Source organism: Mesoplodon mirus, assembly GCF_964341445.2.
Source record: "Mesoplodon mirus genome assembly, chromosome: 1".
Lineage (NCBI taxonomy): Eukaryota > Metazoa > Chordata > Mammalia > Artiodactyla > Ziphiidae > Mesoplodon > Mesoplodon mirus.
The window spans coordinates 20,786,513-20,798,276 of NC_138976.1; the positions used below are offsets into that span (position 1 = coordinate 20,786,513).

General features: G+C 34.1%; 1 long non-coding RNA gene across 7 annotated transcripts in view; it reads left to right on the forward strand.

Moving 5' to 3' along the window:
* The window catches only part of LOC309799839, a 112,990-nt gene extending 109,048 nt beyond the window's left edge, over nucleotides 1-3,942 (forward strand). For all 7 annotated transcript variants that reach the window (XR_014293355.1, XR_014293356.1, XR_014293357.1 and 4 more), the window contains one exon: nucleotides 3,004-3,942. This is a non-coding gene — a long non-coding RNA (uncharacterized lncRNA). The remainder of the gene's footprint in view (nucleotides 1-3,003) is intronic.
* Nucleotides 3,943-11,764: the final 7,822 nt, after the last annotated feature.

Genomic DNA, 11,764 nt, shown 5'->3' on the forward strand with positions numbered 1-11,764 from the left:
CTTCCAATCTGAACACACAGTTTGTTATACTTGTGTTTTCTTTTATATGTTGCTTTTACATGTAGCAACACATAAAAAGCAAATGAACAAGCAATAAATGAACAAGCCTACAAAAAAGGGGGGGATCCCCAGTCTCAGGATTTAAGGGGAGAAAACAAATTCAACATTAGAGTAGTGAGGAGGAGTTGAAACCCAGAAATTCAAGGGGGCCCTGGAAATAATAAGCCTTGTTTTTGAGGGCTGGCTTTAAATATTCGTTGTCTTATCAGAAAACAGGTAGATGCTGGAAAACAACAGAATAATATCTTCAAAGTACTGAGGACATATAGCTATCCAAATTAAAATTCTATACCTCATTTTTTAAAACTACTCAAGAACAAGAAGTAAAGAAATTTTCATTCATAGACAAAGAGGAATTACCACCCACAAACTGTAACAACAACAACAAAAAATGACTAAAGCAGTAGCAGCAGCTGTTGGAATTGTCTGAAGGCATTAAAAAATATTCTGATGCCTGAAGCCAATACTTGGAGATTTTTTTTTTTTTAACCGAAGTGATCTAGGCGGTGTTTCAATAATGGGAGCTTTAAAACCTTCTCACATAATTCTCATGTGTTTTAGGCAAGATTGGAGGCCATTGTACAAAGAATGTTCTTCAGTAAGAAAGAAAATAAGCATAAAAAGAAGTAGGAAGGTGCACTGAACAATGACCAGCAAAGAAATTTGTAATGTTGGAATGAATCTGAATAACGGTTGAGTGTAAAAAATAATAGCCAATGGGGGTATGTACAAAGTAAAACTAAAACACTAGATAATATACTGAAATACTGGAGATCAGATTTAAAATTTGAGGGGTCCATGAACCGCTTAGGCGGAAGATGAGATAATTAGTTTTCGACTTTTTAAGGTTAGAAATATATGTCGAATTTTTCAGAAAACACTAAAAATGAATACTTCATATATGATTCATAGAAAGGTAGACCATAAAAAGAGAATGAAAAATGTGTTTAAACGAAGTTAGTACTGGGAGGGATAAAACATGGAAAAATAAAGGAGAAATAGATCGATAATCACAATACATTTGATCACAGAGACAATAAAAATAAATTTAAAAATTCCAGTTTATGCTGCTTACAAAAGACATATAAACTATTTTTAAGATGCAGTGCCATACTTCACTCGAAATAATTAATTATATACATGATAAATGATTTTCAAGATTACATATTTGGCATGATGACATGTATACAAATTTTTAAAACTCAAAGCAATCATGTATTTTTCATGGATTCATTTGCATATAGTAAAAAATTCAAGCATGGATTTGAAGTATTTATATTCAATTCATGATACCAGTTATCTAAGAAAAGGAAAAATGGGGCTGAAATGAAAATAGAGAGGAGAGAAAAGAAATGTGTGTGTATCTGTGTGTTTGTGTGTGTGTGTGTGTGTGTGAACACATGTACAACAGTCAAATATGTGCTTCTTTCACAGCATGATTCACTGTATTCCATCACATTATTAATAAGATTTCATACAATATTGGCATTTCTGCAGAAATTAAAATTGTCACATGCTTATGTGTATTGGGCAATGAGCTCACCTTACTATTTCCATCCATTCTTCAATTAAAATCTAGAAATGTGAATGGGCTGTTAGAATTTAGTTACTGAGCCAGTTATCTTTACAGAACATGCTAGTAATGCACAGCTTTTCCATGGCTTAATTATGTTTTAAAATAGCAGGCATTCATTTTACGTCTTTAATTGATGGCTATCACACACAATTAGTTTGAAAATTCTTATCAATATGCTTGAAATATATCTGGTTGAATCATTGGAGTAATCTTTTTTGAACTTACCCAAAAGTATGTGTTTGGCCTTCCTAAACACAGTGGCACATTTCCAAATACAAAGTAGTTGCATTAGAATTATTCCTAATATGAAGACGTTCAATATTTGTGGAAACAAATTTTCTCTTGAAAACTTAGCTTCCAGACGGAAGAAAAATAAGGGTAGAAATGTAGTTAAAGGCAAATTTGAAGATGAGAAATCAAAATTCACATTCCATAGTGAAAGAAAAAGGGTTAATAATTACAGAGAGAAAGGCAAATACAGTGCAAAAATTATTGGAACATATTTTGCTCAATTACAAACAAACTTACATGGTAAGTTGTAGCTTCCATTATTGCACCAATTTTTAGCATATTTTAATATTTTCATTTTGAAATGAAAATTTTAAAAAGTCATCTATTGTTTTTTTAGAAAGTATCTAGGTTGGTTGAAGTGAAATAACTTTCAGAAAATGTGTTAAAATGGGGCTACAAAAGACTTAGGAGGACATAAGCTTGGTTCTTATTATTGACAGTTTGCAAATCAGCCATGGGAATATACATTATTTCCAATTTAAAATGAATGATGATTCTATATACATATATATGCATCTTATCATATTGATTATAAACCAAGTAAAATCTCATGAAATCTAAGTATGGTTGAAAAACTTAAACCTATTTTTATGTTTTTCCAAACACTAGAAAATGAAAGCAATTTCTGTTGTTTGTCATTTTCTTTTGGACTCTCTTGGCTTCCTGAAAATGATTATGTCAAGATATTGGAGAAATATTCATAGGAAGCAACAGAGGCCATGAGAATAGAGAACTACACTGCTTCCTCATTAGAAAAAATAAAATAAAAATTCCTGTCTATCCATTTCAAATTACACTCAGGGATGCTTATAATATAGAATTTGAAAATTGAATACATACTAGTTGTCAAGTAGTCAGCCCCTTTGATTACTCATGCATTCCATCCTAAGTATGTTGTTCTTAGAATTCAGAGGGGTCCTTTAATCACACCCCCCATCTTGACCACTCACATCTCCAGATTTTCCTACTTCATGGCATATTGGTGTTTAACTTATTAAACAGATATTTGTTGAACAATTACTATGCATGCTAAGCAGTGGGGATCAAAGATGAATGAATATTCATTTGTCTTTAAGGAGACACAGTCTACTGGAGAGAGGCAGAACTGTGAACAGATGACTGCATAAAGAGGCAAAGTCAAGTCTTATTTATTCAGAGGAAGAAGTCCCCGTGATCAAGCAACAAGTAAAATCATTTCATTGTGCAAGACATGGATTTGTGATTGAAAATGCACAAGCATATTTATCTTATTATCTATCATAGATAATCACCTATTATAATCAGAGAGATTTCTTAATGGCACAGCATCTAGAGGAGGACGTCATGCACAAACCTGTCATATTCAGAAAGTAAGGAAGTGGCACAGTGGGAACAATTCAGGAAAGTAAATAAACATGACAGTAGATTTAAAATCTACTTTAATTGTTCTTACTATTATTAATCTATTTGGGCAAGTAGTAGTTTTCACTGATGTTAGCATTTTTTCATCCACGACTTGAAATCAGACATTAAATATTAATATTATAAAAATATTACTAATTGAATTCATTCACAAATTTATCAAAATAGATCAGCACCAGATACCTATTTATTGGAAACAAAGTAGGTAGAACAATTAAACTCATTTATAGTTCCTCCTCAACCAAAGTGGACAGAAGTTTTATATGTAGAGGTCAATCCTGGGCCAGAGGCTATTTAATATTTTCATCAAGACTAGGATGATAGAAAGGCATGTGGATTTAGTAATTTACAGTTCTCTTTAGTTGATAAGACTGATTAATACTTTGTCAAGATCAAAATTCAACATGACCATAATATGACCTTGACAGATTGGAGAAGTGGTTTAAAACAATGCAATTTAATAAGTCTAAGGGTCAGATATGGGCTTTAAAGGGATTGGAAAGGAAATGGAAATTATAATAATGTAGGTGATACCATGCCAGTGAGAATGCATTTGTGTGAGTAATATAATATGTAACAAATAATATTGAGTATGACTTGAGTCAAGAATATAGCAATAGGGCCTCCCTGGTGGCGCAGTGGTTGAGAGTCCGCCTGCCGATGCAGGGGATACGGGTTCGTGCCCCGGTCTGGGAGGATCCCATATGCCGCGGAGCGGCTGGGCCCGTGAGCCATGGCCGCTGGCTGGGCCTGCGCATCCGGAGCCTGTGCTCCGCAACGGGAGAGGCCACAACAGTGAGAGGCCCGCATACCGCAAAAAAAAAAAAAAAAAAAAAAAAAAAAGAATATAGCAATAGCTTTTATTTTTTTTCTCTCTCTCACCATGGCATAGTGCTTACTCACTCACAAATATTTCTAATACATTTCATCAAAATTTAGTCATGAAGTCCTGTATCCCTGCTGATAAAATTAAAAGTAATTCTAAGATATATAAATGAAGAGAAAGGTACAAATAAGTGGGTGGATATTAATGAAATTACTTTGTATTGTGCTTTACAAATACGATTTATGCATTTATCTTGTTACTAACACATTCATTCATTCATTCATTCATTCATCAATCATTACATATTTATAGAACTTCTGCTATGTCCCAGGCACTGCATTAGGTGCTGGTAATACAAGGTGGGGAAAAGCAAGCATTGTCCATATTTCTTAGAGCCTGCAGTCTAAAGAATAATTACTAATTGTAGTAAATATAGACAAGATAGTATGAGCCATGGAACAGGGAGCCTTTCTCACCTGGAAGGATGAGGAAAGGCATCCCTTGTGAAATGTCTTCTTAATTGACGTATGAGGTAGGTAGCCTAAGGGGACAAGGGAGTAAAGGAGTAAGTATTTCTTGCAAAGGGGAAAGCAAATATTAAGAATTTGAGCTTCAAAAAAGGAATGCTTCACGTTGATATTACAGTCTCAACAAATACAATTAAATTGCTGGTTGTTAATACATTGCATAAAAGTGGAGGAGTGGATTTCTGCCAAAATTAGGACATATACTCAGGATTAGAAATGTGCTCTGTGGTATCAGTGACTTTAACATTGCTGTGAGACTGGGAGAAAAAAACGTACAAAGAGGTTATCCTCTGGACCCAATGGCACTGCTGTACATCAAGGCTTTTGCTGAAGTAGAAAACCTGCTGTTGATATTGAGATGCTCTTGAATGAAACAATGACTTCAAATAAGAGTTCCAAACTGAAACTCAGAAAGACCACCAATCTGACATGACTTAAATTTGAACTGCTTCTCAGAGAGGCAATTTATACTTTGGGGTAAATGGAAACTGGGCTTGGTTTCACTAATGATAAAAATGACATTTTGCTATTAAATTTGGTTTAATATTTTCATTTTACAAATTCCTAACTTCAAAAACTCTCTAAGGGAAAGTAAGGGGAAAAGGATAGGACTAACTTGTTTAGTTACATTGCCTTGAATTTTAATTTAAATTGAGCTGTGCTATCTCCACCAATGCTTGACTAGAAGCCTGCACAGTGAGTAGTTGTAATGGAGGAGATTGGCTCATTTTAATGGCCACATCTGATGGATCTCAAAGAAATTCAGGTAAAACAACTCTTTGCATAGTTCACAGTCAATTATTTATACTTACAGAAAAATGCCAAAGCCTAGAAAACTTTAAATGATGGATAATCAGCAACATTCACATTTTTCCTTGAGGTTTGCCAGGATTGTACAAACACATTTAGGCTTTGAAAGACATGTTTTGGAACTTTACTGGAGGTATTCTAAGAAATACCTTCATGTTAAAACAATTTCTAAATATTTTAGGAATAACTAGAATCTCTCTGTAAATAATTCATGCCTTAATTAATTATTGTAATTGTGAGAAATTAATACTGAAGTATTTCAGAAAAAGATGACATATTAAGAATGTGACACTGCTTCCATGTCATATAAGAGCATGAGGATATCTCTATTATGAAACTTAACTGCATTTTGCGACAACATTTTTGTCTATCTTCTCTTCCAGATTACAAGCTTCTTAAAAAATAGACTGTGCACAGATCTAACTTTCTGGCCTACATTTGCAGCACTGGAGACTACTATTGAAATATTAATTCAAAGGATATTTTAGAAAACATTATAGGGGCTTCCCTGGTGGCGCAGTGGTTGGGAGTCCGCCTGTCGATGCAGGGGATACGGGTTCGTGCCCCGGTCCGGGAAGATCCCACATGCCGCGGAGCGACTGGGCCCGTGAGCCATGGCCGCTGGGCCTGCGTGTCCGGAGCCTGTGCTCCGCGGCGGGAGAGGTCACAACAGTGAGAGGCCCGCGTACCGCAAAAAAAAAAAAAAAAAAAAAGAAAACATTATAGACAGAACTCTACCATAAAAGAGCATATATAAATATAGCATATTTTCTGATGTTATTGAATCATCTTAAATATTGGTTAATGCAAATTTCAATCTCTAAGGCACTTCTACAACATACCTGAAAAATGATCATCATATTGTACTTGAATGTCCTCACTGAGAAAGAAATTGCCAACTCAAGATAAGTTTATTTCATTTTTAGGAAGCTCTAATTGTTAGAAAACTCACTCTTAAAATAAGTTAAAATCTCTATTCCTCAACTTGTATGCATTTTCTTGGTTTTTAAATTAGGGGCAACTTGATCTTTTTTTGATTTTACAGCTCTAACATAGCTAAAGCTGGCTTTCAGGTCCTTTGCCCCCTTACCTACTCTTCATAATTATTTTTATTAAAAGAAATATATTGTGGTATAATATAAAAATATACTAACTTGAATGTACACTTTAATGAATTTTGACAAATGTAAATATTTTGTAACTTCTGTTTCCATCAAGGTAGACAATTTTCCTATTACCCCCTTTGCAGTTTTCCCTTTCCTCTTTGCAGTCACTCTCTACTCCATATATGATACAGGCAACTGCTGATATGTTTTCTGTCGCCAGAGATTCATTTTTCCTTTTCTAGAAAGTCATATAAACAGAAACATAAAGTACATACTCCTGTGTGTCTAGCTTTTTTCTCACCATAATGTTGCTGACATTCATCCTTGTTGCATTCCTCATAATTCTATCCTTCTGCTGTATGATATGACATTGTATGGATATACCACAACTGGTTCACCCATATAAATCTTGTTGGAGATTTTCTGATGATGGCCATTCTGACCGGTGTGAGGTGATACCTCAATGTAGTTTTGATTTTCATTTCTCTAATGATTGGTGATGTTGAGCATCCTTTCATGTGTTTGTTGGCAATCTGTTTATCTTCTTTGGAGAAATGTCTATATAGGTCTTCTGCCCATTTTTGGATTGGGTTGTTTCTTTGATATTGAGCTGCATGAGCTGCTTCTAAATTTGGGAGATGAATCCTTTGTCAGTTGCTTCATTTGCAAAGATTTTCTCCCATTCTGAGGGTTGTCTTTTGGTCTTCTTTATAGTTTCCTTTGCTGTGCAAAAGCTTTGAAGTTTCATTAGGTCCCATTTGTTTATTTTTGTTTTTATTTCCATTTCTCTAGGAGGTGGGTCAAAAAGGATCTTGCTGTGATTTATGTCATAGAGTGTTCTGCCTATGTTTTCCTCTAGGAGTTTGATAGTGTCTGGCTTTACATTTAGGACTTTAATCCATTTTGAGTTTATTTTTGTGTGTGGTGTTAGGGAGTGTTCTAATTTCATACTTTTACATGTACCTGTCCAGTTTTCCCTGCACCACTTATTGAAGAGGCTGTCTTTTCTCCACTGTATATTCTTGCCTCCTTTATCAAAGATAAGTTGACCATATGTGCGTGGGTTTATCTCTGGGCTTTCTTTCCTGTTCCACTGATCTATATTTCTGTTTCTGTGCCAGTACCATACAATAAATGCTGGAGAGGGTGTGGAGAAAAGGGAACCCTATTGCACTGTTGGTGGGAATGTAAATTGATACAGCCACTGTGGAGAACAGTATGGAGGTTCCTTGAAAAACTAAAAATAGAACTACCATATGACCCAGCAATCCCACTACCGGGCCTATAGCGTGAGAAAACCATAATTCAAAAAGAGTCATGTACCAAAATGTTCATTGCAGCTCTATTTACAATAGCCAGGACATGGAAGCAACCTAAGTGTCCATCATCGGATGAATGGATAAAGATGTGGCACATATATACAATGGAATATTACTCAGCCATAAAAAGAAACGAAACTGAGGTATTTGTAGTGAGGTGGATCGACTAAGAGTCTGTGATACAGAATGAAGTAAGTCAGAAAGAGAAAGACAACTACCGTATGCTAATACATATATATGGAATCTAAGAAAAAAAAAAGGTCATGAAGGACCTAGGGGTAAGATGGGAATAAAGACACAGACCTACTAGAGAATGGACTAGAGGATATGGGGAGGGGGAAGGGTAAGCTGTGACACAGTGAGAGAGTGGCATGGACATATATACACTACCAAACGTAAAATAGATAGCTAGTGGGAAGCAGCCGCATAGCACACGGAAATCAGCTCCGTGCTTTGTGACCACCTAGAGGGGTGGGATAGGGAGGGTGGGAGGGAGGGAGACGCAAGAAGGAAGAGATATGGGAACATATGTATATGTATAACTGATTCACTTTGTTATAAAGCAGAAACTAACACCACTGTAAAGCAATTATACTCCAATAAAGACGTTAAAAAAATCTTGTTGGATATTTTGGTCATATCCAGTTTTACCTATTATGAATAATGGTGTTACACATTTTTTGAACAAATTTGTGTGACATGAGACTTCATATCTCTTGGATAAGTATGAGCTATTAGGTAATTGCTTGGTCATATGTAAATGTATATTTAACTTGAAAGCTTTCTTGCTACAAGCCCATTAACAATGTATTCATGTTTCTCTAGGTCCACACCAAAAGTTGACATTAACAGTTTTCTAAATTTTAGACATGATAGTGGTATGTAGTGGTATCTCATTATAATCGTAATTTGTACGTCTTTGATGGAGCAATCTCTAAATATATACAAATTATATATACTTAATATATATGTTATATACAATGTATGTCAATATTTTAATTAATTTTTTATTGGAGTATAGTTGATGTACAATGTGTTAGTTTCTGCTGTACAGCAAAGTGAGTCTGTTATACATATACATATATCCACTCTTTTTTACATTCTATTCCCATATAGGTCATTACAGAGTACTGAATAGAGTTCCCTGTGCTATACAGTAGGTTCTTATTAGTTATCTATTTTATATGTAATAGTGTGTATTTATATAAAAAATATAATTAGGCACTTAAAAATAAAAGGAAGATATGCAAATAGCCAATAGGCATTTATTCATAGATACATATACTTTACATTTATATATATAACATATCCATAAATATATTTTTGTCATTTTCTCCCATTGGATTGTCTTTTTATTTTTGAAGTGTAAAAGTTCTTTAATCTGTATATAAGTTCTTTGCCAGATATCGATATTGCAAACATTTTCCAAGTTTGTTCTTTCCTGTTGATTTTCTTAATTTTGATTTTTATACAGTAGAAATTTTTAAAAATTTTGATACATACTAAATTGTCAATATTTTATTTTATATTTCATAATTTTTGTATTATCTAAAAATTGTTTTCTTGTCTTTAGACCATGTGTTTCCCTTTGTTTTCTTCTAGACGTGTTATAATTTGGGTATTATGCTTAGATCTATGAGTTAATTAGAGTTATTTTTATGATTATTTCATATAAAGGTCATGGTTACTTTTGTCTGTATAGATATCCAATTGTTCTGTTATTCCTCAAAAGCAGTGCTATCCAACAGAAATATAATATGAAGCACATATAATTTTTTTATCTCATAGTAGCCACATTGAAACTGTAAGAATAAAGACATAAAAATAATTTTACCATATAATTTATATTACCTCATATATACAAAATAGTATTATTTCAGTACATAATCAATATAAAAATATTAGTGAAATGAAGAATAAAGTTCAATGAAAAACAAACTACAGTGGCTATAAAAGGTATACCACAAAGTAAAAGTGTAAATTGTCTGTTAAATCTGAGAGTGAGCAACTAAGAGAGAAGCAAAAAGGCAAAGTTACGTATGAGATGTGGGATCTAAACCACTGGAGGTTAACAATGATTTTAGAAAAAGAAAAAGAAAATAGTATAAAATACAGTGATAAACTTTATGAATAGGAGCATATCGACCAGAACAAGGGAGGTGGCAACCTACACAGGATTACACAGCACCTAGAATGATGACTTTGCTGTCGGGCTTGATACGTTGCAAAGATGTGTGCAAATTCTGCTTCCCTTCTCTTAGGGATCACAGTCCTTAGATGCCTGTTGTAAATTTCTACAAACGTATGATTAATGTATTTTGCAGTTTTCTAGTTGCTAAAGAAGGGCAGAAGTCTCTTATCCTTAATGGACAGGATCGGACTGTGGCATCCAAGGTTGGGAGTTTCTTTCTGGTACTTTAAAAATGCCATTTTATATTATTTTGGCTTACAAATCTTCTGACAAGTCTGCGTAACTCATACCTGTATTTTCACATACATAACGTGTCATTTTTTCTCCGGTTGCTCCTAAGATATACTCTTTATGGCTGTTTTCAACAATTTAATTATGATGGGAGTGGTGTTTCATGAGATTCATTGGCATTTATCTATTGTTAAATAGTTTTCATCAAATTTGACCTTTTTTCTCACCATAGAAGATCTACAGGTGACAAGTTAGCATATGAAAAGATATTCAACATTATATGTCATTAAGGAACTGCAACTTAAAATAACAATGAGATACCACTACACATCTATCAATCAGAATGACCAGAATCTAGAACACTTACAACACCAGATGCTGATGAGAATGTGAAGCAACAGGAACTCTTTTTTTTTACTGAAGTATAATTGATGTACAATATAGTGATTCACAATTTTTAAAGGTTATCCTCCATTTATAGTTATAAAATATTGTCTCTATTCCCTGTGCAGTACAATATATCACTGTAGCTTATTTTATACATAATACTTTGTATCTCTTAATCCCCTATTATACTGCCTCAACTTTTCCCTCTCCCCACTGACAGTCACTAGTTTATTCTCTATATCTGTGAGTCTGCTTCTTTTTGCTATATTCTCTAATGTGTTGTATTTTTTAGATTCCACATATAAGGGAATTCTTATTCCTTGCTAGTGGCAATACAGAATGGTACAGTCACTTTGGAAGACAGTTTGACATTTTCTTACAAAACTAAACATGCTATTTCCAAATGATCCAGCAATCATGTCTTTGGTGTTTACCCAAATGAATTGAGAACATATGTCCACACAAAAACCTGCACACTGTTTACAACAGCTATTTTGGTAATTAGCAAAACGTGGAAACAGTCAAGATGCCCTTTGGTAGGTGAGTGGGTAAATAAACTGTGGTACATCCAGACTGTGGAATATTATTCAATGCTAATAAGAAATGAACTATCAAGCCATGAAGACACATGGACGAACTTTAAGTGCATCTTACTAAGAGAAAGAAACCAATCTAAAAGGCTACCAACTGTATGATTCCAACTAAATGACATTCTGGAAAAAGCAGAACTGTGGAGATAGTAAAAAGATTAGTGGTTGCCAAGGAGGAGAAAGAAATAGATGAGTAGACAGAGCACAGAGGATTTTAGGGCAGTAAAACTACTCTGTAAGACACTACAATGGAGGATACATATCATTATACATTTGTCAAAATCCATAGAATGTACAACAGCAAGCATGAATGTAAGCTATGAACTTTGGGTGATGATGATGTATCAGTGTAGGTTCATGGATTGTAACAAATGTACCATCTAGTCTGGGATATTAATAGTGGAGGAGGTTGTGGAAACTGGGAGTATATGGGAACTCTCATTCTTTTC